At 46.7% G+C, this 27,204-nt stretch overlaps 2 long non-coding RNA genes across 2 annotated transcripts in view; both read left to right on the top strand.

Annotated features, from left to right (window-relative positions):
* LOC103894505 overlaps positions 1-3,476 on the top strand; it is a 49,295-nt gene extending 45,819 nt beyond the window's left edge. Inside the window, exon 3 of the long non-coding RNA XR_657307.2 lies at positions 196-3,476. This is a non-coding gene — a long non-coding RNA (uncharacterized LOC103894505). The remainder of the gene's footprint in view (positions 1-195) is intronic.
* Positions 3,477-20,722: 17,246 nt separating this feature from the next.
* LOC103894504 lies at positions 20,723-25,911 on the top strand. Its single transcript, XR_657305.2, has 3 exons — positions 20,723-24,452; positions 24,579-24,749; positions 25,431-25,911. It is a non-coding gene; the product is annotated as an uncharacterized LOC103894504 (long non-coding RNA).
* Positions 25,912-27,204: the final 1,293 nt, after the last annotated feature.

Here is a 27,204-nt window from a genome sequence, read left to right as displayed (position 1 = left end):
CAGCAGGTGGAGCTGAATATGGGAAGTGGCTGCCAGAAGAAATCAGGAGGTTGGAGACCATCTGAAGCAGACGTACGACAGATTGTTTTTTGAGTCATTCTGCATCCACTGCCATGATGAGCCTGAAATGCATCTGTGCTGCAACTGGCGGTGGTTGGGCTGAGGTTTTCCCTTCTGCTGTGTTTCTCCTACTAGTTCTTTGGGCTGGTGGCCTTTCTGGAAGAAGAGACACTTGGACTGGATGGGCAGGAACAGGCACTGGAGAGCATGAAGCAGCACAGAAATCCTTCAGCATCCATCCCCATCCCTGGCCGAAGGAAGAAAATGAAGATGCTGAGACGAGAGCTAATGAACACACCAAGGGACGTGAGGAGAAGAACATTAATTGCCTGTACAGCAGTGCGGCGAGTCTGAGCGATAAAAAAAGGTGGGAACGACTAATTTATGAGTGCAAATTCTGTCTGGACAGCATGACTTAAACTTGGGGAGAAAATCCATGTGCCTGGAATATTAAAATCAATAGTTGTAACCTATTTAGAAAGAACTGAGTGGGCAAAGAAGGTGCAGGAGGGACAATCAATATCAGACGTGACATTGCTGCGTTCCAAGCACCACTAGAAACTTAAGAGAAAGTGACCTCCAATACAAATAAAAGCCGAAAGAAGATGCTTCTTCAGACCATCAAATCTCGCTGACTCCTTAGTCACATATCTATATAATATTTAAGAAAATTTCCCTATGCTGTCCTGGGGAACCTCAACTTGAATTATGTGAGCTGGAGGGCTCACGCTGCTGGGTTTTGGAATTTCTAAATGTCATAGAAGAGCATTTCCTAACCAAAACCAGGAGGATCCTCTGCAGGATCATCTTGACAGCTGGCGAACCGATTAGAGATCCAAAAACTAGCTACAGCCGGCACAGAGGTGACCCTGTTTCAATTGTACATGCTGGGCACAGACAGAAGAAAGCCTGAGCCAACAGTAGGTCCCTTTGCTTTTCGGCGTTGTAAGCCAGGTCACCTGGAGGATTTTAAACAGAAGATGTGAATGATATTTGGCAACCCTTTGTTTAAAAGCACTCTGGCTTCTAGGGAATCTAGTAAAGTCTCAGCGTGGAGAAAGAAGAGGTTATTCTGGTTAAAAACAGAAGCTCAAAGGGGAGTGAGAGTAGGTCTACATTCACTCAAAGGAAGGAAGGGAAAGTGGGTAATGAGGAACGTAAACCATCCCCAAGCAGAAGGCTGTCAGGTCAAACCTATGGCTAGCAGAGCTGAGGGCAATAGGGAAGTGCTCTTTAGATATGAGAGACTAAAAGTAGTTGTCTAGACAGAATAGCAGACATTAAAAAAAGAATGCATAAAAGGCAGACGCTAAATATTTAATCTCTCTATTTTGGGGGAAAAAAGCTAAGTGGAGTAGCAATGTAATATGATGATGTGAAATATCTTCAGTTCCAACTCAGGATGTTAAACAGCTGCTACTACAGCTACAGGATTTTTTTGATCAGCAGTCCTCAATCTTCAGTGCCTGAGAGTTTTAAAATCTGTCCCAGGAGCACCCCGGGCCGGCAGCGTCTGCGAGGCGAGGAGTTTTCCAGAAGACCGAAGCAGCGCTGACTTTGTGCCAATGCATAAGTGTCGATGAGGGGGATGACTTGCATAATTATAAATCTGATTGTCTGATGTTGATTTTGTGAAAAATAATGGAAGAGCTGATAAGGGACTTGATTAATAACAATTTAAGGAGAATAATTAATTACAATCAACATGAGTTAATGGAAAATAGATCTTATTAAATGAAATTGATATAATTTTTCAAGAATGTGATTATAGATTTGATTGATTTAGTACATTTCATCAACACTGTTACGTTTGACTTCTGCGAGGCATTTGACTTAATGTTGTCTCATTTATGAGGAAGCTAAAACAATGTAAAATCAACACGGCATGGGCTAAGTGGATGCAAACCCCACTGATATGTTCAAACATATCAGAGAATCATCCCAAGTGGCTGTGTTTCCATTCATCATTTTTAGCAAATGGTAGAAAATCAAAACTCATTACAATCAAAGTTTGCTGATGAGACTGGGAGTAGGACCACGGTCAGTACGTGGGTCGGTCTCTTCCTCAGATCTGCATCTTTCGTGAACCAGATATAAGCAAACACCAGCCAGTTTAACGTGGGCACACATGAAGCCACACTTCGAGGAACCAGGATTTCACCGGGGGGAGGAGGGATCCTATTACACAACGCTGGAAACTTGAAAAAATAGCGGAGTGAAATATCTCCGGTGTAACATCTACTGGGACACTGCAGCTATTTCTGGTGTCTGCGACTCAAGAAGGATGGTGATGAATGGGAGAGGGCACATGAGAATGACTGAAGCGTTGCAAAACATGCCTTATAGTGACAGATTCAAGGACCCCAATACGCTTAGCTTAACAAAGAGAAGGTTAAGGGATGGCTTAATGACAATCCAGATGTATTCAGACAGGGTACAGAAACGCAGAAAGGAAGAGCTCTTCAATCTAATAGACAGAGCTATAAAAAGAGCCAGTGACTGGAAGCTGACACTGTTAAATTCAGACTGGGAAGGGTGTGCTTTTTAAATTGGGAGAAGTGACATCAGAACAACTTCCCAACAGATGGTTTCATCATCACCGGCCATTTCAAAATCATGCTGGGTTTTTTTTTGTTTTAAGCCATATCCTGGATCCACCAACGATCACTGTGAATTGACATACAGACACCCACACCGCATGGATGGGGTGGTCCTTCTTTGGTTTTATACTGTTTCTAATAATGAGTATTTAAGTCATCATCCCCGAGCACTGAGTGGGACAATTCCCTTTTCTCGGAGTTATTGGTCTGGCCTTGGCAGAGACTCACGCAGACACCTCAGTGTTATTAGTACTTCATCTTTGCTAGTGGAAAGGCTGGAAAAGTACTATAAAACCAAATAAAATAAACACAGCCTACATCCCTCTGCTATAAATACCCCAAAATGCAGTGCCAAAGAGACCAGCTCAAAGCAAGTACATGAAGGACCTGCATTCCAGTGGTCCAGTTAAATCCTGCTGATCCCCATCTGCTGCTTTAGTTTGATAGACTTTTCAGGGAAGTGACACATCCATATTCCTTAAAAGTTGCTAAAACTGTGAGTAAAAATGTGTAGTTTGATAACACACTCATCTACGCCCAGGAAATCACAGAATGAGAGTGCGCCACGATCATGCACAGCGGGGCTTTCTGCAGGAGCAATGCCACGTCTCTGCTTTCTGGTTTGGGAGCTGCTGAAATTTCTCCTTTCATGGAAATTCTTCAGCAGGAGCCCTGGCCGCAGACCCCTCACTCGGGCAGCTCCAGGAGCCACCCACTGACTTCTCCTGGGACTGGTCTGCAAGCCCCAGCTGACATCTTACTGTGCATCCAGATGCACTGGGGACCAAAGAGTTATATTTCCCAAGTAACAAGCGATAGGACGAGAGGAAATGGCCTCAACTTGTGCCAGGGGAGGTTTAGATTGGATGTAAGGAAAAATGTCTTTACTGAAAGAGTGGTTAAACGTTGGAACAGGCTGCCCAGGGAAGTGGTGGAGTCCCCATCCCTGGAGGTATTTAAAAGACGAGTAGATGAGGCGCTTAGGGACATGGTTTAGTGGGTGGTGGTGTTGGGTCAATGGTTGGACTCGATGATCTTAGAGGTCTTTTCCAACCTCAATGATTCTATGATTCTGTGATTCTATATATATCAAAGTTAATTTTTTTTTTTTTCTTTGGGTACTGGGACATTATTTCTGTGTTTTCAAGCTCCGAAAACTGTCAGGAAAAAATTTTCCTTCCAAAGAAATACTGTGATGGGTGGAGGTGGTTAGATAAGAACTGATATCCAAAAGCGGGACAACTAAAGTTGTTTAATAATTGATTTATATATAAAGGACTTTATCTTCTGCTAAGGTCTTTACCTTTTAAAGCAGGTCTTTACCTTATATAAAGGATATAAAAAAGATGCAATTTGTTATGGTAACTTGTAATGAGATCAGCAAAGAAAGTCTTTTAAGCCCCTCCATGGCTTATTCGTGATTTCACTGTGGTTCTTCAATAGCAAAATCCATCCAGCTGTAAGTTTAGGGCCTCATCCCTGAAGCTGGGGGGCTGGAACCTTGTCTCACCCCTGCTGCCCACACCACGGAGCTAGCTGCCCATGCTGAGCACCGCCAAGGACTCTGGGTCCTGAGCTGTGCTGGATTTAGCTCTGGCATGACTCAAGCCATCACTGCTGTCCCCACCGCCTGCCACCTCTTTGCTGCTGTGACCAGCACCCGAGAGCCACAGCAGATAATCCAGATTATGAATTAGTGGGGAGGAGGCAGCACTGTGGGATGCTGCCGACCGCAGTAGCTAACCCCAAACACACTTCCGTATCTCCTGCTCAGGGCAGAGGGCATCAGGCAGCAACTTCTTCAGCAGCTCCAATTCAGTCTGCAAGAGCCCTCTGCTCCAAATGCCATTTAATCCAGCTCTGTGTTAGCCAGCCAACAAGATTTCCATTGATTTCAGGTTTTGGCCCAGGAACTGTGCAGATGCTTTTGAACTGAACAACTTAAGCACAACGCTTATGTTTTGTCAGAAAAAGCCTGAACCAGCAGAAACTCTTTTAAAGCCAGGGCAACATCATTACCATAGAGATAAACACTACTTTAATGTGGTTCACCGTAACAACAGACCGTTTATTAAAACACTTCACCATTTAATTTATTCAGCATTTTATATTGAAGAGTATTTTCATTAGGATTCCACTGCAAAACCGAAGAAGGCATTAAATCATTTAATATACTGACAGCTCACTTAATTTATTTAAGCACAGGAGTCTAATTCATAAAGCAGACCTTACACAGAGCCCTGTCTTTACAGTCCTGGCATACAAGGTCTTACTCATTTCAGGGTAGGGTGTTATATGAATTTAGTCTGAGATCCCGCTACGTGCTCTCCTTTGGTCAGCAACCTGCTGCATTGCTGCACCTGCCAGAGCTACCTTTAGAAATCCCTCCTGGTGCACACCAACCCAGCTCCATGCCTTTTGCTTCTACTGACGCTTGTGAGCATCTAGCCCTCTGCATTTGCCATCTGGCTTTGTTTGGTCCTTGATGGATCACAGAGCAACCAGCATGGCTGGAGCAGCAGAGATCGGCAGGGAAACGGCCACAAATGCAGCAAGCCCTGAGGTCCTCAATGAAGTCTTCAATATAACTCTTGTTAATTGGCGTTCCTGGCTCTGGAGCACTTGGTAAAGTCTGGGAGATCCACTGCAATGTACTCCTGTCTTGGTTTGTATTGAATTAATTAGCGACGCTCGATTCTTCAGCTCTGGGGTGATGTATGGTGAGGCTCCACCAGCCCTGCCCTGGGAGGTGCTGAGCAGCATCAGGACTGTCCACAGCTGTCACATCAAAGTTGTCACATCCTGCCTGAAGCAAATCCTCCACTTGGTATTCTGGGTGCTCAGCTCCTCGGACAATCAAGCCCTTGTGGCTTATTACTGATGTTCCCAGATCTGCCATAATAAATGGTGGAGAAGAAAATTGTCACCTATGACAAAGCCCTGGGTGATATTGGGGTCCCCGGTCGCTCCTGGTTTGGCTGCTTTCCAAGACTGGTGTTGAAGCGGAACCTCGGAAACAATAGCACATTGTCAATAGGATGCACAGGACGTCATTAATAAACATTAGGGAGCTTGATATGATCTGGCGAAAGCAGTACAATGAAATGAGGTACCAAAAGCAGGATGGAGAGGAGGGGAAGAGACCTGAACAGGGTGTTTAATGACTCACCGGACTGTGAAATGCAGCGGAGAGCAAGGCTGGGATAGACAACCTTTTAATGAATTCAACGTGTGTGCACCCTTTGAAGGCTTAGCTCCCCATTCCCCAGTAATGTTTGACCCACCTGAAGATACTGATCATATAGAAAATAATAACCAGTAAGTAATAATAATAGTAATAATAGGAAGAGCAGGACCCTCATCTCCAATTCATATTTATAATCCAGCAAATATCTCACCTAAAGCCAGAAGATTTATGGGTTTGCATCTATAATTAATATCCTTCCTTAAGCAAGAAAGGGTATATTTTCGTACAAATAAATCTGGTGCTCTACACCTGGATTTTGAAGACTAATATTTAAATCCCCAGCAAGACACAGGTATTGATTGTATAGATACATACACAACAGAGACACGCCATGCACATATATATAGATAGCATTGTATATTTATTTTTAAAATAAATAGACATAGTTTCTCTTTTAAATGCAATAGATGAAGCTTAAGCAGGAAAAAGGAGGAAGATGGGGAGGTCGGCTTGGTGTCTGCTTCAAACTGTCCCTGTTTCCCAAAGATTCAATTTGCATTAGGCCTGCTGCTAACGGCAGGGCTGTTCCTGGGCGCCAAGACACATAAAGGGCTTTGAGACAAAGGCAATCGATCTAGTTTTAGTTTTATGAGGAAAATAAACAGTTAGGCTGATATAACAGTAAAAGGGTCAAACCGGGTCAGGGCTAATGAAGTGACTCACAGCAGCTTAAAATTAAAAGACCCTTCCTTTTCTCCATCCTCCCTTGCATACCTCTCCTCCGCGAATGACCCCCATATCTGCCCAAAATCACATGCGTGGGCGACAGCAAAGCACTAGGGGTCGAGCCAGCTCATTCGGGGCTGGGGGCAGGACTTGCCTTGGCTGAGGGTTTCCATCTCCAGCAGCATCTGCTGAGCGATGGAAACCTCCAGCCAAGGCAAGTCCTGCCCTTTAGCTCCTCGCCATGACCACGGCATGGACCACAGCCACTGCAGGCTGCCAGGGAGGCTCAAAGGTGCCTGAAATCACCCCTCGAGGGCTGAATCGGCCACTGGTGGTTGGAGTTTTCCTTTAAGGACCTGTGTTGTAGGCTTGGAGCTTTGCAACCTCAGGTCTAGCTCGGGTCTCGTGGGGTAACCTCTTTGCTAGTCCACAGCGGGTCAAGACCAGCTTGCTCAGCATCTGCGGGCTCTGGTCTGCACTCAGGGGGTCTCCTCACTCCCTGAATAGTCTCTACAACCAGGATTCAAAAGGTTTATTTGTCCTTTTTTTTTTCTCCTTAGGATTTCTTTTCACTTTCCTGAGTTGTAACTAGCAGAGTGGGAATGTGCTGGGTAAGCAGTCAAACCAAAACTAGGAAAGGACAGCTTCTCTGGTGCAAGCAGGGATTTATCAGAAAAATATTGAGAATTACTGGAAATTTAAACGTAGGCACTGTTCCAAGGTCAAGGGTGTAAGCATCACTTCACTTAGTGGTGCACTTACCAATAGAGGTAAAGTACTTCTGCTGTTCTGGATCCAAAGAGTAAAGACATGAACAGAGCCCAGACACTTGTATTTATACTGTCCTAAGCTGTATAACATCCCCATTTAACTGAGATTTTAATTATTCATGTTTAAATTCTATTCATAAAAAAAAAAATCCCTTATGCACTCGGTCATTTAAGGAGCTCATCAGTGATTGTGTGCCAGTGCGAGAGCTCTGTTCAAACCTCACGGCACTGGCTGCCATGAGCTGGGAAGGAGCTCCTTCCCCCAAAATTATGGTCTCCCAGAAGAGAGATTGTACCCGTGGGAAGGAGGAGGAGGGAAATGACAACAATACTGGTGCGGTGCAGCAAAACTGCGGCCAGCCCCCAGGCAGGCTGGCTGCACCCTGCTTTGGGCTGTCAGCTCCATCACCCGCGGGCTGCATGGACAAGCAGACAGTCTCCTTCCTCCTAACATCACCTTCCAGTGTCAGGAAACCTCTGTGGAAAGGGGGAGAAAAAAAGAAGCAAAGGAAACCTTCTGGCAAGCACACGAAGGAGCTGTGCTGCTCCAAAACCTAGTCACCGTGGAAAAGCTTTCCCTATCGACACGTTGCCCATTGCACTCCATATATGTTTTTTACCCCCATGAAGAACATGTGCTGTGAGCGCTTGGCCACTGCTCTTACCTGCGGCTGTGAAAGGCGGAATAAATTCATGGCTGTTACTCTGCAAGGCCAAGTACAAATAGCACAGGGGCTCGGGAAGCTGCAGCCAGTGTGGGGTACTTAGCGAAGGCAGAGCTTTGCTGCAACTTCATTTTCATGATTTAGCATTCCTGCTGTAAATAATTGATACTAATGTAAGTGAGATAAGAGACAGACTGTCTGTGGGCCGGGAGGAAGTGGATCCTGGTGACATCCACCCGAAAATGCGCTTGCGGATTTATCTGAAATAAAAATGTTGAAAAGCCAAACACAAAATCTGAGAGGTGGGGAAGGGAGGGGGGATAAAAAAGATAATCTGTGGATCAGCTCCGAGGACTCTCATCCCTCTAAGAAAAAGCTCCCGATATTAATTTCCTTAACAAGAGAACTCCTGCACTAACTAGCACTTTTTAGCGCTCCTTAAGCATTGCTCTCACACTAGTCAATAAGCTGTGTTCATGCGTTGCCAGAAAGCTGGGTGGGTATTAGCATGCTGTAAGGAATCAAAATGTCATTACAAGGGCTGTGTGGAGCGCAGCCCTCCTCGTCGGAGACCACGCCGACGGGAAAATGCCAGTGAGCTCGGTATATTTGATGCCTTTGGCTTAGGTTATCTACAGAACAGCTGAGTACCAGGAAGGAGCTCTCCTGCGTCTTAGTCTTTGAAACCAGAGAAGGCAAAATTACATATCTGGTCCTGCGAGGGCAGCCGTGAGACGGGAGATGGAGACAGCCGCTGCTGGGGTGGAGAAGGGGAGATTTCCCTGCTGGGAGCGTTTGAATCCGGCGCGTCCCAGGGCCCATTACACAGTATCCATTTCTAAACCCTGATTTCTGAGGCTGCTATTGGCATTTCACGTCCTCTGAGCAGTCTGTGCCTGGCGGCAAACAGACATTCACTTCACCCGGCATGACGTAATGCCCGCTTTGATCCTGTCTAGCATATATAAAAAAAGATAATGTCACCTGAAAAAAAATGATGCCACCGTTGAGCCACCTTTACAGCTCTCCACTAAACCCTCTCTCCATCTTTACACGCCACCTGCATTACCGGTTGCTCATCATCCCAAGCACCTTCCCACACCCGCTGTAAAAGGCAAGCGTGCCTGGTGTTTTAAATTGCTGGAGGATGCCACACATAAGTGAAAGAAATCTGCAGTGGCAACTCCTTCATTTTGAATTATTTCCTTATAAATGTAGTGGAGGGTCCCTCAGATCATGGCTCTCCCATGCCTAGAGCAGGCAGGTTTGTTGTACTCGTGCCCCAAAGGCCGTGACTTTACACATCACTCTGGTAAGCACATATTCGGAGCTCTGAATTTGTTTTAAAATATACTTCTTAATCCATAGATTTCATGCAGGAAGCCAGATGGGAAGAGCTGCTTCGGAAATGCTAGGAAAGAGCAGCATTGACTCATCAGTGATATAGATGCCGAAAGCTAGAGAGACTTTCTCATCTCTAACGTGATTTTATGATTCAGTGAATAATGCATATTAGCATAATACTAACTAAAAAAAAATCCATACTCATCATTTACTATTAATTAGTTATCAACATTATCCTATTATTAATTATTAACATTTACACTATCAATCAGCCCCTGGCTGACTGATAGCTTAAAATCTTGCATAAAGATTGTTACAACAATAGCTACAGTACATCACATAATGTGCTTCACAGTCGGGTTGTCATATCCTCATCCATAAAGCTTTTTAGTAATGCACTTTACAATGTATCTTACAGTACATGGATGAAGAATGTGGCTGCACCCAGTAATAATTCCATTAATTATGAATAAAGCATTTACAAATGACATCCTTATTTAAAAACGGTGATGAACACATTTTGTTTTAATGCGGATGCACTGTGTAATTTGTAGTTTCATAAAAAGCAATGCCGGCAGCATGGGTCAGGGGAAAAGATCTTATGATCATTACATCAGAAAGGGGAAAAAAACAGTGGAAAAAATAACTGACAAACAACAAACGTTGGGATAAAGCTGACCAAACTCCAAGGTGATGGTGGGAAGGGACGTTTAAAGGTGCCATGCAAAGCTGAAAGGCTGAAAGACCTTATGCAGTGACCTTGCATTGCGGTTGTGTCAATAAAACTCTATCCTACATTAACAGTCAGTCTATATTTTCATTGCTTTCTCTCATTTGCAATGTTTTCAGCTGGCTGGCATCTCACCAGGACTTGTTAACCACGTCGAGTCTGCCTTTGCAGTACCTTGGTACTGCTTTATCCTACAGGCTTTCGGAGATGGCAGGATATTTATTACATACAGTATTTCAGCAAGGCTACTTACGTCAAGAGGCTATAAATACATTACTCTTCCTAGTTTACTTAAGGGATAAAAAGTGAGTAGCTAAGTTTACAGATCAGGCTCAAGCTCTATTAATGTGTGGTCTGTTCATTTTCATATATATCTCAATTGTTTGAAATTATTTTCCAAATTAATCCTATGAGCGATTCTTGACTTACTGATCATTTCCGGGCGCTGCCGGTCGAGTTGCGCAGCGGTCGTATTCAGGTTATTACATACATTATGCAAGAAAGGTTAATTTAAACTCATTATGCTTTTTGGTAATAAAGCTGTGACTATTTGTGTTGATCATAGTTTTCAACTGAGAGCCGTGAGCCAAGAGCTTCTTATACCAAGGCTCAACCATTTAAATGTGTGCTAACCGGGGATGCAAAAATCCAGGCAACTCACTTCTGACCACGCTGGCGGGGGGCTGAGAGCTTTGGTCGTCAGCAGAAAGTCAGCAAGCTCCTCCAGATTATTTTTTCCCTTAAGTTCATCAGTGTTTTTACAGCAGTCTGGATGAACAAGGTGCCTGGATAATTCACAGACCATTGGTGCCATGTATTTGTTAGCACGCAGCCAAAGCCGTGCGCGGCGGTGAATGCTGAGTGCGGTGCAAGTTTCTGCAGAGTCAGAGAGTCCAGAGGAAAAGAGACCTGGATCCGTCATGGAAAGATAAGAAAAAGCGTTGTCTTGGGAGGGACCTAGTTTTGGGTTCAGCCAGACCTTTTCGCAGGTGTCCTACAGAGATGAGGTTGTGAACCAGAGCCAAGCCAGGCAGGAATTTCGTGTGAATTATTTCCACACTCCTTTTCAATGTCCCATTCTGGTATTCACGGGTGACGCTTAGTGCAAAGCGTGACACCTGGCACGGCCCTTCCCCCAAATTTTCAAGTCAATAAACATAGTAAAAAGTTAATATATAGTGTTTACTGCCAGCAGTGTCAAACAGGACATTCTGCAGTCCCCCTCTCAAACCCAGGGAAAGCCAGGCAGCGTAGGAGAGGCTGCTGTAATTACAGGTCCCCTTGTGCAAGGCTGCTTTGAAATTCCCAATATTTCTTCAAACCACCAGCAAGTTGGTTTTCAGAGCTGGCTGACAGAGGATTTATTTATTAAGGTTTTGGCTGTTTGCAGCAGCGGCTGGGCAGCAGCAGTTCCGCAGAGTTATCAAAAATCTATTTCCTCGCAGAGTCACAAGTAAAATACCAAACTCCCTCCGAAAAGCCGAGTGCAACATTTACATTTTAATCTCACAAAACACTTTAGTTTCTGACAAACTGGATTTTTCGGTCTGTGTGTTATGAAAAGGAAAGGCAGCGGGGTTACAGGAGAAAGCTTTATAGCCCTAGGAGTGAGCACAGGCTGTTTCGTATACGTGATACATTTACGGAGCGGCATGGTGACCTCCCAATCCACAGTGACAGCGAAGACTGTCACCCTTCAGCACTGCTGGAGCCAGATGAAAAAGAAAAGCAACCTGGCCCCAAAAGCTAAGGGTGCACGGGCATCTAGCGCTGAGCTTGGTTAGCGATGGCATTCGCGTGTGTAAAACAGGTGGGGGCTGGAGGAATAAGCAGCCCTGTGCTGCTGGCTGCCCTGCACAGCCATTCCTGGCTACAAACAAAGCCGAGACGGGGGTTTGAATGTGGGCTCATGTGGGGTTTGCTGTAGCTATCTTCAGCCTCGGCTGCCCGTGACCCAAGAGCAAAGGTCTGGCAGGATGCACGGCTCTGAGCCGGGCTGGCCCCCCCACAATTCGGAGGTTTTTCTTGCACCCCTCAGCAGGCTGTACACGCACCGGCAGCTCGTCCTTCCCCGGATCCAGCCGCAGCTCTTATTTCAGTATTCGTATCTTTGCCTACGGGGCAATTGGGATAAAGTGGAGGTGCTGGTTGGACCCAAGCTCTACAGTTTGCTGTCTGGCGATGAAAAGCATCTCTCTCTTTTCCTTGTTATCACCAGTGCTGAGGTCCTGTACTGCCTCCGTAGAATCGCTGCAACAAGATATGAATTATGGATGAAATGAAAAATCCCAGCCCGGAGCACAGAGGGAATATGCAAAGTGCAGAGCAGTCACCTCTGTGCACGAGCCTTGCTGTGTGCCACCTTCAGGTGCATGATGCCCAAAAAGCTCTGCTCAGCCTCAGCCTGCAATTCCCTCATCCCACAGGTCTCGGCAATTCCTCCTTCAAAGGGCTTCGGGTTTTGAAATGATGACATCCATTACTTTGAAAAGCATCTCCTTATGCTTTGTGGGACCTTCATGTGGAGGTGCTAAGGGCGCTGTATGGATAAGCTTTCTTTTGATTTTACACACAGAGCATCTCCAGCGGTGCAGGCATCAGGCAGGATGGGTATGTGCTCCCAGCGTGGGAAGGGCTTGCCCTGGGGAAATTTGGCATGGTGCAGATCCCCCCACTCCAGATTTGCTCCTGAGCACATGAATGCACGTTTGCAAATGAGGTGACGCAGGGAGCTGTGGGCAGGAGCCCCCAGCCGAGGCTGGTTTGCAGGGGTGAGCCTGGCACAGCCTCGCCCCGAGCAGAGGAGCTCCCACGGGGATTTGCAGAGGCATTGGCTGGTTCCTGCCAGAGCTCCCTTCTGTGGAAGCAAAGTGAAAGGTTGGACAAGTGCTTCAAGGTAGTCACAGACTCTGGCTTTAAGGGTCTGTGATTTGGGGAAACTCAGTCTCTCTACTTATAACTTCTCTATCAGAGAAGAAAATGCCTTTCAGAAGGCATTTTTTAAATGTCGTTTAATTTTTAAATGCTTTAATTTCTCCCTTGCAAGCGCAGCTCTTTGCTTTCGTGCACCATCTAATAGCACACTGCAAATGTGTTTCCACACAGCTATTTCTGAGTGTGCAATATCAACATCTGTGCTAAAACCAAGCAGAAATTTTTCCCTGAAGCAACATTTTGCTCAGTATTATTGTTACTTTTTCTTTTTAATGGTTTGCTTGTCATGGGGGCTCTTCTGCCTCTTAGACTCAGGATATGAAGGCTCCCTCCTTCTCCCTCCTTGCCAAAGCCAGCCCTGGCAGGCAAGAGCAACACCACCCTTGTCCCTTCTGCTAAAAAAGTTTTACTTAGTGCTCACTAAAATTATGCTGCACTGAAGCACCTCGTTGAACTGGGGCTTGGCCACCCTCTTCATCATCATGCAGAGCCCAGATTGGCATGGCCAGGCGTGGGAGAAGGGCCACGCACTGCAGCCAGACCAGACATCCTTCTTCAGAGCTCAGCTTTGCAGCAGATGAAGACTGCTGGTTGGAGATTGAAGAGATGCAAAATAACTAAATAGAGAGGTTGCTGCTATAAAAAAAATCCACGGGAGCCAACGGTTACCCTCCTGCGGTAGCTGAGATGCTGCAGCTGCTGCTCAAGGTCTGGTTTAGTTAATCCTCGCGCAGTGCTGTTATCCCGTCCTCATCGTGAGCAAGCAGGATGGTCAGAGTTTGTCCTGTTCCAAAAACCAGCATGGGATAACTGCCGGTAAAGAGGCGCTCACTGAAGGTGTCAGCAGCACCTGTGCTGAAGGTGCTGATGAAGGTCACAAACAGCTGAGCAAAGTGCTGATTTCTGCCTGGGGAACAGCATTTAAGTGCCGTTATTTTACCAGGGTTCCCTTGTAGAAGCTTCAGCAGCCTCCTGTGTTTGCTCTGGTTCATTGCCTGCACCCTTTCCTTTGGGAACTGCTTTTCCAGGCCAGTTCATTGCCACTGGTGCTACAGCCCTCCCCGTGCCTGCTGGCATGCGCTCCTCCAGCGAGGGCCGTGACTTGAACAGGCTGCGGCATGCTGCGCAGGTGAAGATTGCTTTCCTGAGAAAGGTCTGATGTGCAGGATTGGCCTGGGATGGGGAAACGGAGTGAGAATCGCCGGTTATGTGCATCTGCAGCATCTCCAGAGGGAGAGAGCATGATCAATTTTCAGCTCAGAAGCTGAAATAGGTCTGATGTATAAGAGTCCGCTGTTGGTTTCTTTCTAATTTGTGTCTGTTGCCCTGCAAAGGGTTTGGGAGGGGGGTGCGCTCTGACAGACAGAGCTATGCCTTCCCACACACCTCTCCTTGGAGGATTTTTTGTGATGGCGGTGGTGCAGGCAGCAGAGGTGCAGGCAGCAGTGTCTTACAGGGACTCCCAGCGAGGCTGCAGTGGAGGGAAAAGGGAAGCTCCGGCATCGCACTTGGAAGTGGAAGCAAAGCAAATGGCTCATGTCTGGGCAGGGCTCAAGTGGACGGGCAGCGCTGCCTGCAAGTGGTGACTCCAGCTTGGCCTTCTCTGCTGGCAGTTTACAGGCCTCCGGGCAATTCTTCTCACCCATCATCCTTCCCCTGCCCAACACAGAGCAGGCTGGCAGGAGTAACTGATCTGTGTTTGAATTTCTCCTGTTAAGTAGGTGTTTATTATTATTATTTTCCATCATAACCACAGTGGCAAACATTCCCCCGTGCATGTATTTAAGCTACCCAATGTGGGCCACTTTGTTCTTAATTTTGATTATTTTAAGAAGTCTTTTAGCACATCAAATAGTCTCCATAGATGAGGATTTATAGGAAGGTCTTGAGAGCTGTCAGAGTAATGGTTTTCCAGCAGCAAAAACTTAACCTCCTCTTAGATCTTTATTTCTGCTTTGTCCTGGGTTTGCCATGTGATGAAGAGATGGTGTAGCTGCGCACAAGTGCTCAGTTACAGCTATCAGGATGAAGGAGACGTGTTGTCAGTTGTTTTATTTTTGATCCCATTTGAATGTGTCAGTCAACTGCCTCGAATCAAAGAAAGTGAGAAGGAGTCTTTAATAGTTGTGATTTGAAGCTACCCAATGTGGGCCACTTTGTTCTTAATTTTGATTATTTTAAGAAGTCTTTTAGCACATCAAATAGTCTCCATAGATGAGGATTTATAGGAAGGTCTTGAGAGCTGTCAGAGTAATGGTTTTCCAGCAGCAAAAACTACACCTCCTCTGAGATCTTTATTTCTGCTTTGTCCTGGGTTTGCCATGTGATGAAGAGATGGTAGCTGCGCACACAAGTGCTCAGTTACAGCTATCAGGATGAAGGAGACGTGTTGTCAGTTGTTTTATTTTTGATCCCATTTGAATGTGTCAGTCAACTGCCTCGAATCAAAGAAAGTGAGAAGGAGTCTTTAATAGTTGTGATTTGGAAACTTCAAACTTACCTTTTTTTTTTTTATAGACACTAAGTAAATGGTTGGCGGGCTCTTGTAAATCATAACGCTTCTAAATATATCAGAGAGGCTCTCAGCCAAGCTGCTGGCGAAGACGGTATCTATTCCTATTGACTTCTTTTCCCCCTTCAGATTACTTTTGCATCGAATAATTTCAAATGATAATGCAAAAAATCAGGGACTCTTAACGAGACTAGCTAACACTGTGATTAATGAAAGTGTAATGCGAGCTACTGTACAGCCCTTAGAAACCAGTTAGCTAATTAGTGTAATCACAGAGGTGGAAATAATTAAAAGACCATAAAATAGAGGTAGCCTAATAACAACATTTTCCTCTGACCCAGAACTGGTGAGAAGAGGATGGTTTACTGGGTTGGGAACAGAAAGGAGCGGAGACCGAAGGGTCTGAGAGTAATCACCATCAATGGGGTCTCGGAGATGGATCAGACAAGTAGAAATAGAGCAGATTTTACAGCAACGTAATCCAGATTGCAGCAGAGTCCTCTGGCAGTGGCGCTTCATGTTACAGCACCCCTCTTCCATCTTTATCCATTGCCACAAGTTTAGTAGCAAACTAATCAAGACACGGGTACTTGTGGTGAGGCAGGATCTGGCTGTCTCTCTTTATTTCTTTTTTGTTCCCTTTTTTCTTTCCCAGGTTATTAGCAAATACTATATTTGCTAATATTAAGTTAAATGAATTAAGTTAAAACTTCATTCACCTTGCAGTCCCTGAGCCCTCCAGGTTTGGTTTCAGGAAAGGGAGAAATCAGTGTCCTAAGGTGCTTAAGAAGAAAATCCTGTTAAAGGATTCCCTATATTTATATAGCTTATAATGTATTTACATATGTTATTCACTATAAGTTTCACAGGACTCTAACAGCTGGTTGAAAAATCTCTTGCTAAGAGGAAAAAGTCCTTCTGGGCAGAGGAGAGCGGTGCAGCGACCGGTGAGGGTGGCAGTCCTTGCCAGAGCTGCTCCCAGGAGCTGGGTGCCGAGCAGACCTGCCACCCTGTTCAATCCTCACCCGCAGCCTTTGCACCCAGGTTGGTGCAGACAGCCCTGAGCCCTTTGGGCAATACCAGCACATTAGTGTAGTGGTAAATCCTAAACAACCCCCAAAATGCATGCCCGGTGCTTCTCCAAGGGGTCTCTCAGGCAGGACTGTTCAGATTCGTCTCTTGTTAATGAGAGACATGGGACGGTGTGATGAGGTGGATCTCGCCCTTGGTGATTAGAAGTGACCTACCTCTCGCTGCTAGATGAAATAGCTCTAGAAATAGTAATGGGCTATAAAAAATCCTAACCAGTAATTTTCCAGTTGGGATGGGTCACCACCGGCCATCTCCCCCTGAGCCCTCCAGGTTTGGTTTCAGGAAAGGGAGAAATCAGTGTCCTAAGGTGCTTAAGAAGAAAATCCTGTTAAAGGATTCCCTATATTTATATAGCTTATAATGTATTTACATATGTTATTCACTATAAGTTTCACAGGACTCTAACAGCTGGTTGAAAAATCTCTTGCTAAGAGGAAAAAGTCCTTCTGGGCAGAGGAGAGCGGTGCAGCGACCGGTGAGGGTGGCAGTCCTTGCCAGAGCTGCTCCCAGGAGCTGGGTGCCGAGCAGACCTGCCACCCTGTTCAATCCTCACCCGCAGCCTTTGCACCCAGGTTGGTGCAGACAGCCCTGAGCCCTTTGGGCAATACCAGCACATTAGTGTAGTGGTAAATCCTAAACAACCCCCAAAATGCATGCCCGGTGCTTCTCCAAGGGGTCTCTCAGGCAGGACTGTTCAGATTCGTCTCTTGTTAATGAGAGACATGGGACGGTGTGATGAGGTGGATCTCGCCCTTGGTGATTAGAAGTGACCTACCTCTCGCTGCTAGATGAAATAGCTCTAGAAATAGTAATGGGCTATAAAAAATCCTAACCAGTAATTTTCCAGTTGGGATGGGTCACCACCATGGCCATCTCCATCGGCTCTTCTCACTTCTGCCACAGTTTTGTGTGTGTTTTGTTTGACCTAGGTGTAATGAGCAAAGAAGAATAAAGTAGCTGCAGACACACAATCAACGATCATCTGCTGAAGCTGATGAATATGCCGAGACTGCTAAGTGGGTCTTCATTAGCTAGCTATTCACATGCTAAGAGCAGTCCTTATTTAGTCGTCTTTCCTAGGTGAATCTATTTTTGAATATCTTTTGTACTGATCTTGTCTGGGGGGTGGGAGGTTGGATGGAGGGTACCACCACTGCCAGGTAACCAGATTGTTTTCATGAAAAAATAGACCGTGACACCAAGTTGACAGCAAGCTGAAAAGAAGAAACAATGTGATGCCATTTAGAGAAGGAAGGAATAATTTTCCCTGGTGACACCTCTAGTAGGAGGCAGAACTTTATCTTCTCTTCGCAGCTCAAATGAAGCGTCACAGCAGTAGCATTAACTGTGCTTCCACGTTTCCAGCATGTCTTTTCATTAACCTCTTTTCATTGCTGTAGCAGGGAACACGCTTTCCGGGGAGGGTTTGCAGGGCCATCGCTGGAGGTGCAAGCCTAGGATGTCCCACCTGGGTCCCCAGGCTGTGGCACATGCGGTGCCTGGTGGTCTGTGCTGCATGTAGATGAGCTTGCAGTGAAGAAGGGAAACCTGATATATATCTACAAGTCTGCTGGAGAGCGGATTTTGGAGCACCAAGTCATGGCCAGCCTTGCTCCAGGGGCCCTTTTGTCCCACCAGCTCAGACATGTGAATCACATCCCGGGACATCCTCGAGGGTGCAGATGGGACAGTGCTTAACTTCTGGCAGTGTCTTCATGAGAGAAAGGTGCCTTTTTCATCTGCACAACCCCCTCTTCTACACTGGGCATCACCTAAACTTTCTCATTTAAGCTTTTCTTAAAAGCCACGGCTCCCGCTGTGCTGGGGCCAGCTGGTTGTGGATGCCTCTCGCCCTCCCGGCCGCATCCATCTGCGGCGAAGGCTGCCCTCTCCCGACACACAGAGAATCTGAGGGATGCGGTGGCTGAGCTGCACCCCAGCAGTGCTGGGGGCCCAGCACCCTAAGCCAGCACCCACCCTGGTCCCAGCCGCACCGAGCACAGCCCAGCGATGTCCCGTCCCAGTGAGCACAGACCAACACGGCCTCATGTGTGCCCCGAGGTGGCCTGGCCCCATCACTGGCTCCTGCCCATGCCAGGTCCAGCCTGCATCCCCCCCTCCAGCAGCATGTGGGTGCTGCTTGGGAAACCACCCAGAGCACTGCATTCCTTCTGGCAGAAGATTTCCATCTTACCTGGCTGATTCCTGCCTTCCCAAACCTGCTCAGCACTTTTTTTTTTTTAAAATAATCTGACAGTGTGGGAGTGAGTACCATACTCATCTGAGTTATCTTTTTCCATCTGAGGCTATTCACGCTGCAGACTATGTGGGTGACACCCTGGGAAAGCCAAGTTTAGCAGCATGCTGCTCCAGGAAAGCCTTTTTGTATGAACTGCAATGTGAGCTGAGCACTTGTACCTCTGGGGTTTGTAAAGAGCTGATCTATGAGAGATTACTTTTTTTTTTTTTCCTTGTGCTGTGGCCTTATTTGCTGAAAATGCAACATCATCTAACCTTCCAGGAAATGCCACAGTTCTTCGATCTGACATGAGAACATAAATCTTCTGTAAGAGTGCGTCTGTTCTGCTCGAGCTCTTGGGTCTCTGGAACAGGGTTCTGGACACCGGAGTTGGAATTGTAGCATCCTGAATGCAGGACAGCAGGACCTGAGCCCTGCACCTCTCCAGCCTGGGGAGCGACAGCCCCATGGCGTTAGTCACTGACTGAGCTGGTTTTGCATCATTTCCTCATGGAAAAATTGGGCTTCCTTGGGCCTGAATCACCTTGAGCATCTTAAAGTTTTGTGGGAGAGGGGAAACCCTTCCCATCCAGCTCTGTGGGTCTGGCCAAAATAAAACACGGCTTTACAGCTCGAAGTAACCCACCTTGCCCTGCTTCAGCCTCCCATAGTCACCTCCTGGGAGAGGTTTTAAAGGCTGTTGCATTGCTGAAATTTCAGGCTCTGCATGCCACGCTCAGCGAGTGCAGCCCCTGGCTCACATTTCCGACAGCGCGTTTCCTGAGCACGATGCCTGCGGGTACCTAATCTTGTCCACGCGATCAGCCTTTGCAGTTTGTGCCTCCCCCTGCTATTTCAGGGGACCGCAGAGGTCTTTCCGGGAAGGCAGTGGGGTGGCTGTGGGGCTTGCATGTGGGGCGGCTGGGGGGAAGCTGCAAAGCCGTGTCCGCAACAGGGCCAGAGCAGCAGCGAAGGCTATTTGAAGGTAAGAGGTTATTTGTAGGAAGACACACGTGTCTCTCACGCTGCTCTACAGCTTCCGCCTCCCCTTGCATGTGGGGCGGCTGGGGGGAAGCTGCAAAGCCGTGTCTGCAACAGGGCCAGAGCAGCAGCGAAGGCTATTTGAAGGTAAGAGGTTATTTGTAGGAAGACACGGCTCTCACGCTGCTCTACAGCTTTCCGCCTCCCACCACCACAAGTGGTTTAGAAGACATTATTTTGCTCAAGAAGTGCATGCTTTTAGATCCAGACTGTTAGTGTTTTACCTGGGGTATATTCACCAGTGTGCAGATCTCTCTCCTTCGTGGCTTATTCCCAGAGCAGGGTCCTCCAAACCGTTCTGGACCCGAGGAACGACCCGGAGCCACCTTTGCATTTTGCTGTGTTTCCCTCTGCACCAGGTCGGTGACATTCCCGACCCCCAGCATCCTGGGGAAGGTGGATTTAACTGAACCCATAATGATAGCCCCCTCCAGAAGCCTCAGAAAGGTAAAATTTCTTTCTGCCTGGACCACCTTTCCTTGTTTTACCACTAGATGGGAGAGTGAGACTGGGCTAACTCAGCTGCTCCCATCCTCATCCCGGTAGGAATTCCGAGGGGAGATGAGAACTGAGAAATGCCCGCAGGTCATCCTGCAAATCCTCCCACCTCGGGAAAGGAGTGGGGAACCCCCAAAATGCATAGCTATTGCCTGACCCCAAAAGCGCACGGTTAGGGGGGAGTAAGGCTTGCCCGGTGCTTTCCCTCAATACTGGTATCCCAGCGGTAGCAGCCCCTCTGCCCTCATGCAAGGAGGAATCACATACACAAAGACTAGATGTATTCTTGGGGTGAAATACTTCATTTTTTTTTTTTTTTCATATCCACCTGTCCTAGAGCAGAGGGAGGTGGGGAAAGTGCTTGCAATTCACTCTCTCATCCACAACCCAAATCCCGCTTCCCAGGCAGCCGGGTGACCCCCAGTAATTGCTTTGGGAGGTAAAGAATAAAGCAGCATTTTCTCCTCCTTTCCTTCTACACCATTCTCCTGTAGGATTCTTGTGTAACAATACTCCCAGCGATACTGTTTTCCTGCAAAGATTAAAAATGGGCTGGTGCAAAGATTGCACGTGCAGGAGGAGAATTCATGCCCCGGTGTGACACCACTCGCCTTGGGAGCTGCCACGGGCGAGGGAGAGGAGGGTGCCTGGGTGCCTGGTTCGTTAATGTCTCATTAAATTTACTTTCACTGCAGCACTTCCCATCTCCTGGGATGCTGCCCGAGCTTTTGCTGGGACTGGGTGTGTTTGGGGAATTACATAGTTGCAGAAGTACTTTCTCAACCAAATCAAAGATTGCCCAGTTTGATGATTTTTGTTATTATAAGGTTTGGGGTTTTTAAAAATGAACATTTATTCTTCCTTCCTGAGATTTCACAGGTTCTGGAAGAAATTTCATAGTAGCCAAATTTTCTGACTGCCTGTGTGATGATGGCAGAATATGTAATCCTGTAACTTGGAAATGATCTTTTGGGGGATTTTTGCTGTCTGCCCAACCTTCTTAATTTGCAAGATTTTTAGAGAAGTGACTCAACTGATTTGTTTAATGCTTGGCACAGTTGGGCACTGAAATGAAATAGTTCTAATAATGTCCCTAATTGCAATGCCCTTGTTGCCTCTGTTGGGGCTTCCTGTCTTTGCCCTCACAGAAAATATCTATCATTATCCTGTTAGAGAGAAACAACAGCTCCTTTGGAAGAGGAAGTTTGTTTTTTTTACTGGATGTTACTCCTATTTTCCATAAGCAACGGCCACCCCACCCCGTGTGTGCAGCGAGGCTCCTGAGTCACTCAGCGCGAAGCACCGACCGGCTCGTGCACCTTGCTAGGGAGGCCCCAAAATCCCCTCTGAAGAAGAGAAGAGGCATCTTTCTTCAGCTGATAATTACAGATGAAAAAATGTTGCCTGGAAGCAAGAAAAAAAAATAGAAATTCCAGACCTGGCAGGTCCAGGGCACGTTTGCTTGTGCAAATGCAGCTTCTAGCTGCTGGGGAGAGCCTGGGGTGACAGCAGCAAACAGGACAGCCAGGGTGGGAGCATCCCCTGCCGCAGCTGGGGCCAGGGCTGGGGTTCACCCCCCTCTCTGTCCGTGGGCGGATCTGGGACGTGCGGGGATGAAGGTCAGAGCAGCCATAGGGTGTCTCTAATAGATGGTTGATCATATGTCTGCTTCTGGCCATGGACACTCGTGGGAGAAGTTACTGCTCTCGGCCAACTGCCTGCTGCTCCCCGAGATCCTCAGATGCCAAACGTTGGGTAAGCAAATGGAAAAAAAAAAATCTCAAATACTCAGGACCACTGCAGTAACTGATCCGCTTGGCTACGCTCCCAGTCTTTATATCTCTTTCCTCTCTTATCTCCCCCTCACCATCCTAGAAGAGAACTAAAAATCAGAAAAAGCGCTAACTGGGGAGAGGAGCTACAAAGCAACCGGTGGCACGGTGCACCCTTGCGACGACACAGGACCGGAGGGATGAGGACACCACGGAGACCAACTTCTGGCCTCTGCCGACTGCAGGCGATGCTGTGACGTGTCGCTGTCTAATGGCTTTCAGCACGCCAAATGCAAAGTGAGGCCTACTTCAGCAAGGAGAAGTGGAGCTGATTAAGTTTCTCTTTAATTATAACAAGGAAATGGCACGTGCAAGTGCCGTTGCTTCAGACGAGAAACATGTGGCAGTCACCAAGTTAAAGCTGTATCCTGTAAACCTTTCCAGTACGTGAGACCGAGACTTGAATTCCTGCTGCTGCAGGGCCAAGGGGAGGAGAGGAAAAAGGATTTGAGCATGGCCCAAGCTGTGGTGGATGGGACTTGTTTCAGGAGAGCTCAGCTACCTGCGAAACGTGAGCCCTGCCAGGGTTGGGGCAGAGTCCGGTGCAACATGTGTGCGCGCACGGCATTTACTGCACTAGTAGGCAGCTCCGGCAGCAATATAAGGAGTGTAAAGTTTAAACTTATAAAGCATCAATGCAGAGACCAGGATGGAGCAGCAGACCAGCAAAACGCAGGCTTGCTCAGAAATGTGTCCACACAGATTGGAGCCAGAGCCCCTCGGTAGCTGGCTCGTGGCATCACGGCATCCACGTGGACCCTCGTAATGGTGATTAAGAGCAGCTCCATGAATTTGGAAAGGGGGCAAAGGAGGCTACCTCCTCCTCAGGGGCATTTTGAGCTCCCAGCTGAGCGCAGAGGGGTGCATGTGCTGGTGAAGTACATGGGACGTGCTCCATGGGGCTGTGACCTGTTTGGAGGGGCAAGATGCAGTTGCGTGACGGTAAGCACAGAGCACAAATTAAGTGAAAGCTATTAGGTGGGTGAACATCAGTCCCAGCACACCGGGGCATCCCCAGACAGAGGGCTCTGCACCGCAGGGGATGGCTGATGCTTGCTCTGATCCTGACCTGCATGGGCAGCTCCTGGCCGGGACGCAATCCGGCCTCACAGATAGAGTCTGATCTCTCCTGTAGACCTTGATCCTGCAAGAGGAACTACAGGGATGGGTTTTCAAAATCAGCCAGAACGAGTGGGATCCAGGCCTTATCTGAGATAACAACAGAAGTAGCCACGTGATTGCTTGTCCCTGTTTACAGGGGCAATATTTTTCCAAAGTTCAAAGTCTCTCTGCAGAAAGCATGTGATGTGCTTCAGTCGCAACATAGTTTTGGTGCTATGAACAATTAAAAAATCTATTTCTGGAGCAATATTTTGTATGTTTGTAATCTCTGAACTAATTACAGAACTGGAAAATCAATAGCTATCTGGAAATCTTTCCAATACGGCTAACTAAGGATGCTACATAGCATGCTGGAATATATTCTTCACGAACACATGATGCTCATAACCATTTCCCAGATCATATGGGCAGATGATATCACTGTCTCAAGCGTCTGTACTTCATTACACTGCAAGGGCAACATTTACCAAAATCTGCAGGGGAGATTGGGCAGAGTGAATAGCACAGTACGTGAGATCTGGAGCAACATCCGATTCCAGCATTTTAAGCCAACAACAAAAGGAGTTGAAAGACTCTGTTAGTTCAACAGGAATCTTCAAAAAGATTATGAAACAAAGTCATTAAAAGTTCATGCCTCAGTTATAATGTGGTTTTTTCATCAGGCTTTATTTAAAGAAAAAAAAGTAAAACCTTTGGTGACTGAAAATAACCTCTGTCTCTAGTCTCCTAGCAAGAGAGAAGAAGTGTTAAATGGGTAGTTCAATGGCAATTACACTTCAAAAACACACATAAAGAGGAAGGGTGTTGCTCTGATGAATATGATCTCTTGCTGTACAAACACGCTGTGTTGACCATGGCAACTCGGTTGGAGCCAAAGCCCAAACCCTTGTGCCGATGCTCTGCACCACTTCCCACAGACCGCAGGCGTTGCTGGGATCCTATTTGAGACACTGCCGCCTCACTCGTGCCCTGCGAGAGCTCCGTGTGCTCTTCCTTGGTACGGTGGAGTTTGTGCTGTTGCTAAATGAAGAGTAAATATTCCCATCAGACACGGTGCCAAAAGCACAGCAAGTGGATAAGAAGCAAAGACCACAGCACAGGTGATTTTCCCCATGCTCCCGTTTGCATTGCTACTTGATACAACCAAGCGATGAATTCTGAGCTGTCACGTGCCCACAAAAGATTTGCTCTTGTTTTATATGTTTTTCTCTGATTATTCTTCATAGCTTTTTTCCCCCCAGTGAATCGAGCAGAGGAAAAAGTGGGACTGGGGTACACCTCTGCCCTCGCTCCCTCCCCAAGCCGGGGGATTCCCACAGTTGCATCCCTACCCGCAGCTCTCCGACGTGGCTGATCCTCATCCTGGAGCAGAGCTTTGGGTCTAGCAACCCATGAAGGTAAGGTGCAGAGTGTCCCTTGTTCCAGCCCTCATCTCAGGAGACAGGCCACGATTTATAGTCCCTCCTAAGTAAGAACTTAGCAGGTTAATTATGCTCAAAGAACTCAAATTTTGGAGCTGGGCATGACCCACGTAATGATCTGGATTGTAATTATTGTTATTATTACATACTGTTTGCATTTCTGTAGGACTCCCACATCCAGCTCAGGAGCTCCTGTGCATGGCGCAGCACATCAGCACAGAGAAAGGAGCCCCTCGAGCTGCTGACAGTGGAGCCGGACCTGAGCATGGCCGGGGGTATTTATGGTAACAGCGCTGCCTCGCCCACACCCAGAACATACACTCCCACAGTGTGGCTTTGCTAATCTGGGCTGCTTTCAGCCAAAAAGCAACAGTTACAAAAATATTGTGCTTATCATCATCACCACAGTCAAAATTTCCCTTTTAACTCCTAAGCCTGACATGACCTTGATGCTAACTCAGAGCTGCCGGGTGCCACGTGCTGTTCAGACTCTATGGGAACACAGCTACAGCTGCCGCACCGAGCTTCAACGTGTTTTCTCTTCGGATGATGCCGTCTTCGGACTTTTCCATCATTCGTCCCAGTGTAATGTCATATTTCATTCAAATAAAACTTGATTGGAGTGTGAGAAATCACTTCTGTTTCTCTCTGTCTTAGGAAAAAAAGGCTGTGGTGTCTGCGCATCACCTAATGGAAAAGACTGGAGAAAAAAGAGCTCAGACCCTTCAGAAATCTTTCAAAGAGAAGCTACAGCTCTCCCTTATCTCTTTTAAAGTTAACACATCACACTTTGTGCATGCTCAGCAGCAAAGTTCCTAATATTGTTTCCCAATAACCCACAGGTACGGTATTGCAGTGCTGTTGCCGGCTGGTTTATAAAGAGGGCGAGAGCAGGACAAGCAGCGAGGGTTCGCTGCCTCTCGCGACGCTCCCCTGGCCGCCGGCCATCAGCACCTCGGGGACATCCCGAACTAGAGGTTTGCACAGAGATTACTGGGTTTAACTGCCATCAGAGCATGTGTCAGCCATGAATTTGTCTAATCCTTCCTCGAACACAGTTACACTTTTGGCTCTGCAATGCCCTCCGGCAACGGTTGCCACTGTTTAATCAGGAGCTGTGCAAGAGTTTGCTTTAAACCTCCTACCTCATCCTTTCATTTACAGGATCCTTTGCTCTCGTAATAATAAATGCAGCTCGCAGTGCTGAGCAGGATGGATTCTGATGCTCCGGTTTGCAAAACCAACACGGTCTTACAGAGGTAAAATAACACAAAGTCTGGTAAAAATCCCAGGGGGGATTTTCAGAAGTGCATTTCCCACTGCAAGCCAGCACTAGCCACCGCTCTTGAAAAATCCCATCTTCATTCGTTATTTATTATGTTTCCTGTGAATGAATTTCTGGCTCAAATCAGAGTTATAATAAAACTCTGAAAAAATCTTCTTCTAGAAAAAAATCCAGTTCTGTACTTCCTTCCCGGAGATTTGTTGCCTGCTCTGCAACAGGAGGTGTGAATCATGGAAGTATTTATAACAGCGATATTAGGAAATGATCATTCAGGCACCAGAAATCTGTATTACACATTACATCTTTAAATAAATTGTTTATTACTATGTTAACCTAATCTTGTAAATACATGCACACTTAACTATATTAAAAATGTAAATGTTCCCAGAACCGGACTTTATATGATGAATATACAACACCTCCCCTTCTTTCCTAGTCAGCTCTGTGGATCTTGGGAAAATGAGGATAGTTTCATTTGATGGGCATTAATAAGGTTTATGTCTGCACAGATTTAGCCCAAAGATTGTCATGATCATCTCAGGTCCCACATGGCTTACAGGACTGAACTTGAAGACACATCTCTCAACAGCCGCTGGTGACGGAGCGATTCCAGCTCTCAGAGTGCCTCCAGCCAACTGACTTCCCTTCTGTGGCACTAAATTTGCATTCATTAAAACCAGAGTTTTATTGATTTATGGAGATCTATTATAAATGGCAGCCCAGAGCTCCTGATACTCCCAAAGCTTCTGACAGAGGTACAACACATCATAAACCCATCCCCGTGTAAAATATTGAATGAAAATCATTGCAGGTATACCTGCAAGTGTTAACATGACCCATAAAATCAGGGTTTCAGTCAAACTAAAATGATCAGAGCCTCCCAAACCCGAGGAGATAGTAACCCCTATAATAACAGTAATGTAATTATTATACTGTTAGTAATAATACTATTAATACGATTACCAGTCTCCTTGTCATTGTTTATTACCATCACTGCCCTGGTAATTCTCAGCTCTAATGACGGACAGGGGCAGCGATGGCCCCATCCTTTCAGAACCCTTTGTGCCCACCACCAAGCCCCAGCCAAGGAAAAACCTTGTCCCCTTTAATTTTAAAAGAAAAGCCACCAGCAGCGTCAGCCGCTAG

Source organism: Aptenodytes forsteri, unplaced genomic scaffold (genome assembly GCF_000699145.1).
Source record: "Aptenodytes forsteri isolate BGI_AS27 unplaced genomic scaffold, ASM69914v1 Scaffold47, whole genome shotgun sequence".
In the NCBI taxonomy this organism is placed as follows: domain Eukaryota; kingdom Metazoa; phylum Chordata; class Aves; order Sphenisciformes; family Spheniscidae; genus Aptenodytes; species Aptenodytes forsteri.
This window is presented reverse-complemented; position numbering and strand designations above follow the sequence as displayed.